Genomic DNA, 6,000 nt, shown 5'->3' with positions numbered 1-6,000 from the left:
GAAGCTAGAAAAGTCAAGAAAGTACCCTTCCCTAGCACTTTCAGAGAATGGCGAGGGGACCGGGGGCCTGCCCCTGCCTTTATTTCAGACTTTTGGTCTCTAGAACAATGAGATAATACATTTCTGTTGCTTGAAGATACCAAGTTTGTAATATTATGTTCCAGCAGACTCAGGAAATGCATACTGTTAGTTAAATACTGTAGCTGTTTTGAAATTGAGGGCTATCAGAACATAGCTATAATAATAATAATGGTAGCATTTTATTTTAAGTATAATACCTATAGTAATGCAGAAGCTGGCTGGCTCTCGCTTTGCTAGCCTATCCACAGTACAGAATCTGGTCTCTCACTATTCTCATCATAGAACCAAGATTTTCAGCTCCTCACAGAAGAAAATGGGAGATACAGTATAAACAACTGACATTTATTTGGCACCTTCCAATGCAAGTACCCAACATATACTTAAAAATAAAAAAGATTTTATTTATTTATTTTAGAGAGAGGGGCAGGGAAGGAGAAAGAGAGAGACAAAAACAACAATGTGAGGGAGAAACACTGACAAAGCCCACAACCCAGGTATGTGCGCTGACCAGGAATCCGGCCGGCAGCCTTTTGCTTTGTAGATGATGCCCGCCCAACCAAGTCAGGGCCCAACATACACTTTCTAACTTAATCCTTAAAACTATCCTATAGTTTTACTGTTATACCCATTCAACAGGTGAGGGCACAGGATGATAGAGGTTAAGTACAATACGTGGTGTGCATGTGGTCAAGGGCAGACTCAGTGCTAGTAGTCAGAGGTCTGACTCTCAAGTACAGGCTCTCTCCCAAGGAGGTGCTGAGGCTGGGGAATATCTGACTCACCCACCTGGCAGAACACTTCGTGCCGAAAGCCAATTCATTTACAGAGGGGATAAAGCGTTCTAGTGTGTACGTGTTCACTTCTAGGCATGACTTCTGTGTCAAAGCAATTCAGCTCAAATGGTCAGCAAATCTTTATGTGCAGGGCACTGAAGGGCATATAATGTCCATAAGACAGTCCTTCTTCTCAAGTTGCTTACAATCTTAGCAGTGGTTAGGGACTAGAAGTCTGTAACAGGACTACATCAGTGTCTTTGTATACTGGCACTTACACATGGCAATATAGCAGAATCAGCTGGGCATTCTTTTAGAAATCCGGATGCCTAGGCTCTACCCTAGCCTATGGAATCAGCATATTTGAGAGTGGGCTTCAGAACTCTGCCTTTTACAAAAGCTCTGGGTGACTCGTAGCTAGCCGGTCCAGCCCCCATTTTAGAAATTCAGACCTTTCTGACACAGTATCTTAAATATTAGTGATAAATAGAAATACCAGCTATATAAGATCATGTATCATTTTTCTTCATAGTAATGGAATACTATTTACGTATCTGAGGAGTTCATACAGAGGAGCACCCTTTAGACATTTTCTTCATGTATTCACAGTGCCCCTGTGAAAAAGGAGCAGTATTTCTTATTCCTCTGATAACTATGAAAATAGATTTCAAAGAGGTCATGTAATCTCATTCATATGCCATCAAAAACGCCAAGCAATAACCCAGCTCTATGACATGTAGATATTTCCCATGGACCAAGGACTGAGGTAATGGAGTTTTTCACTGTAAACTAGCCCATGGTGAATTCAGAATCTGGAGAGAAAGAAAGATAGGTACGTCAACTGCTGTCATAGTTGGATTCTCCACGGATAAAGACATTTGAATCACAAGGTTATAATTAGACTGGACGTTCTTGCCTATTCCAATATTATCTGTTCACGACAAATCCAAAGTCTATTGCTTTCACTTGAATTATGTGTAACCTCTTCACTCCCCGGGCACTTAGGTTGGTTTTCTTTAAAGTTCTTTCCACTCGGCTGAATGGAATGCTCTAAACATGCACTCGTTTAACAGGCACAACAGCTGCCAAACAGCCCTGCTGGCGAGCTTATTTAAATTTTTAATCATCATGGAAGATGAACACAGAAGAAGAGAACTGTATAAATTCTCCCACTAGTGTAGCAATAAAAAGACCCAACTAGCGCTGGGAAGACCAATTCAACCAATTTCCATTTTGTAGAAATAAGCTTTGCTGGGTACATGGCACCACTTTTTTCTCAGTCAAAAAATACTTACAAGGTATATAGATTCAATTAGGTATTACAGGCTATATATTCAATTTGGTTTGTTATTAACAATATTAGTTTTCCCTTAAATACCATTTTTCCATTAATGCAAAAAAGATTACACTAAAGCAAGAATTTCACTTGGGAAAACAAGTCACTGAGGGAAATACGAGAATGATAAACAAATGCTGGGAAAAAAATTTTTTTCCCTCCCACCCATAAGAAAAAGCAAGAAAATGTTAAAATAGTGAAACAAACCCTTACTGACTTGCTCTTTTAAGATTCCAAAAATGAAAAAATTTCTAATTAGTTTTTCACTGTATTGATGATAAGAGGAGGCCTCTCCCACCTTTTGCAAACACTGGTCAAACTACTTCTCCCGTCCACAGTCACGCTGGGGCTTTATTCCCAGAAACCATGTGTTTCTGGGAGGTGCAGAGAGAGGTAGTGAGGGCCATAGATTCTGGGTCTAGACTGTCTGGATTCAAAGTCCGACTTTCGCTCTCAGAGGCTGTGTGACACTGGTCACAGAACCTTCCTGTGCTTTGACCTCCGTGTCTCAGTTCCTCCTGGATAATGAAGGCAGTGAAAGTGCCCGCCCCACAGGGGCATGGTGAGAACGAAATGATTTACTGCACACGATGCCCTTAGAACTGCGTCTAGCCCAGGGGGAGCACTCAGGAACTCTCAGGTGTTATCACCACCCTAACTCCCCTGAGGGTTATTTTCCCCTTCCCAGTGCACCAGAAGAACCGGGTCCAGCATGTACGGGATGGGGTCCCGTAGGGCCTGTATCAAATACACCCTATAATAATGGGGTAATTCAATAGTAACTACTACAAGCTGGCACTATTGTAGGTACCTAGAATACATCAGTGAACATAAATAAAGACCCCTGCCCTTGTTCAGCTTACATTTGGTAGGGGCAGATGAAAAATAAACAATAAATGAATGAATTTTATTTTATATTAGGAGATAAGTATTTGGTAAAAAAAAAAAAAACCAGAGCAGGATATAGGGAACTTAGAGTGCAGATAGAATGGACCAGTTGCATTGAGAAGGTGGTGTTTGAGCAAGACAAGAAAGGGACAGGGGCCATTGACATCGCAGGGTATGAGGAAGAAAAGCAGTCAGTGGGGGGACCGACCTGTGTGAAGTCCCTGAGAGCAGAAAGCATGCCTGGCCTGGTCCAGCAGCGTCTCAAAATGCCACACGAGGCCTGGCACCGTCTGCCGTTCCTGCACCTCCTACTCCTTACCTCTAACCTCGTCACTCCTGTAATGTGGTCAGTCTTTCCCGTTTGCCGTATTCCAGCCACACTGTTCCAGTGCTGTGCTCCGCAAAGAGCCACCCAGCGACCTGTCCTGGAGCCATTCTGTGCCTTCTGCCCAGAAGGCTCCTGCTCAGATACCCACAGGACCCTCACCTCCTCCAAGTCCTTGATCAAATCTCACCTTGTCAGTGAGGCCTACCCTGACTACCACATTCCTGCAGTTTTGTTTCTTAGCACTCATCATCGTAAGCTCTACAGAGTTGAGATCTTTGTTTCGTTCACTACTGTATCCCGGTACCTAACACAGTGCCTGGCATGTCCTGTGCTCCACAAATATACACTGAGTGAGCGAGGGCCATGCGCTGTTTTATATGACATTTTTGCTTTCTAAGTATTTATAGTAGTCTACATATCAATGTTGGTCTTGGCAGTATTTATCCTGATCATGTTTTCTCCATTTTGACTAACTTATGACATTATGTGAGTTAGGTACTGCTTTAAAATGCCAGGAATTTTGTTTTTACTCAGGTGAGGCCAGCAGATTAGATGACTGCTACTTAAAAGGTGGTTTGATGGATGTTATCTGATTTTGCAATATATACATATCAAATCATCATGTTCTATACCTAAAACTAATGTTATATAATGACAATGTTATATACCAATTATATCTTAGTAAAACTGGGAAAAAATATATTTTGTTACTCACTGTTCCCAAGAGTGGGGGGGAGTGCCACACCACGCGGGGAAACCCCCCAATCGGCTAAGAGGCAGAAGGAACATTGGGAGGATGGAAGCATCAGCCTTTGTGGTGGTTTCTGTAGAAAAGGCAAAACGAGGCAGGGTGAGCAGATGTAGGGTTGGTGCATTTGAGCGATTCCAGCAGGCTCTGGGCGATAGAGGCAGTCCGTTACTGCGCTTGGCCCTCGGGTGATGTAGGGCAAGGGCCTAGTGCCCGGGACTGCAGGAGCCTGACAAAAGGGAGCATATGAATATGGACCCAGGTTTGCCTGGTTTGCAGTCTGTAGGCATTAGCAAAACCTCAGAAGGGCAGTCTCCAAGGTCCCAAGATACCATTGCATCATAAAATACGGAAAATAAAAACACTTGATTAATTTAGGGGCATGTGGAAAACTACAACTCAAGAAGCCTTCTGTCTTATTCAGAACTTCTCATATGCTCTTCTGTTGCCTCAAATCCCTCCCCTTTCCTTGTTCCCATGACTGTGACTCATCCTTCAGACCCTAACTTGAAGGTCATTTATCAGGATGGCCATATAAGAGCAGAACTTGTCCTTTCCCTTCATTGCCACATCACCAGTGCAAAGCACAACGGCTGGCATGGGGCGGAGGCTCAGTGAACATCAGGATTCTAGAGAGAAATTTAACCCAAGTATTAAGTCTCAAATTAGCAGGCTCTGTTTGAGTGAAAATGACACATCTATTTCCCAGAGTTAAAGCAAATGCACTTAAAATATTTGGATGGCTATGAATCACACAGTTTTCTTTTCTTTTCTTTTTTTTTTTTTTGCTATACCCAAAGGGTTTATAAAATTGTATAAACCACTGGTGTGTTAGAGAGTTTTAAATTAGCGATTCACTTCATCAATTAACAGCCTGACATTCTGATTTGAAAGTAGTACATTACACAATTTCCTGAGCCTTTAAGCCTCCTATTTAAATTTAGTGGGCCAGATAACTTCTTAAAGACTTCACACCATTCACATTCCCTAATGCTGCTAATGCAAGTGGTTTCTCAACTGTGAAGCACATGCTCCTAATTCCAGAGTACTATTTTGGAGCTGTTGGAAACTTTAGAAATTTGACCTAGTTCCATCGTGTCTAAAACCCCCCAACTTTAATGTCACCCTACTTATGTACCATACATATTTTGTTCTATTGCCTTGGGAGAAAAGACTGAACTCCAATGCTCCTGCACTGTGTCCCCGTAACTCCCCGATGTGTACAGCAGAGAGTGGGCTGGCAGCACCCGGCTGCTCCCAAATGTCTGACAGAGGAGTGATACGTGGTAGAAAGTGCCATTTGATTGCGTTTATACATCGATTTCCATTCTTTTCCTTTGATGACAAACTTTCTGTGTTTTCCACATGAAGCTCTTTTGCCCCAAGCCATCAAGAAGAGGTTTTCAACTCTGCCCAGCCTTTAATTACAAGTGAATCTGAGAGCCAAGTAAGTGGAATTTAACACAAGATGACGGAGCTCCGGTGGCGTAATTGGTTAGAGCACGGTACTCAGAAAACAGAAGATGACATTTCCCAGGCCACAAATATAGAGTATTTTTCTGTAGAGTGAGTGGCGAGGGACTCAGAAATGTCCTTTTCCCTACTCCTCACACAATTATGAAAGGGGAATACAGTGCAAGTGAGAAAAAGGCAGGGCAACACACCCATCCTTCTCGGCTGTCAGAAGGTAAGCACGTGGCGGGCGCCAACCTTGTGCCCAGCCCGGGACTCCGTGCTGGAAACCTCAGCTGAGAAATGCAGTCCTTGTCCTCACAGAGATCGTTCTGAAGGAGTTGGCAAGCTTGGCTTTTCTCCTTATGCCACCAAAGAGACATTTGTGTTAGGT

The sequence above is a fragment of the Artibeus jamaicensis genome, unplaced genomic scaffold (assembly GCF_021234435.1).
Source record: "Artibeus jamaicensis isolate MK-2021 breed Jamaican fruit bat unplaced genomic scaffold, CSHL_Jam_final scaffold_1019, whole genome shotgun sequence".
In the NCBI taxonomy this organism is placed as follows: Eukaryota; Metazoa; Chordata; class Mammalia; order Chiroptera; family Phyllostomidae; genus Artibeus; species Artibeus jamaicensis.
This window is presented reverse-complemented; position numbering follows the sequence as displayed.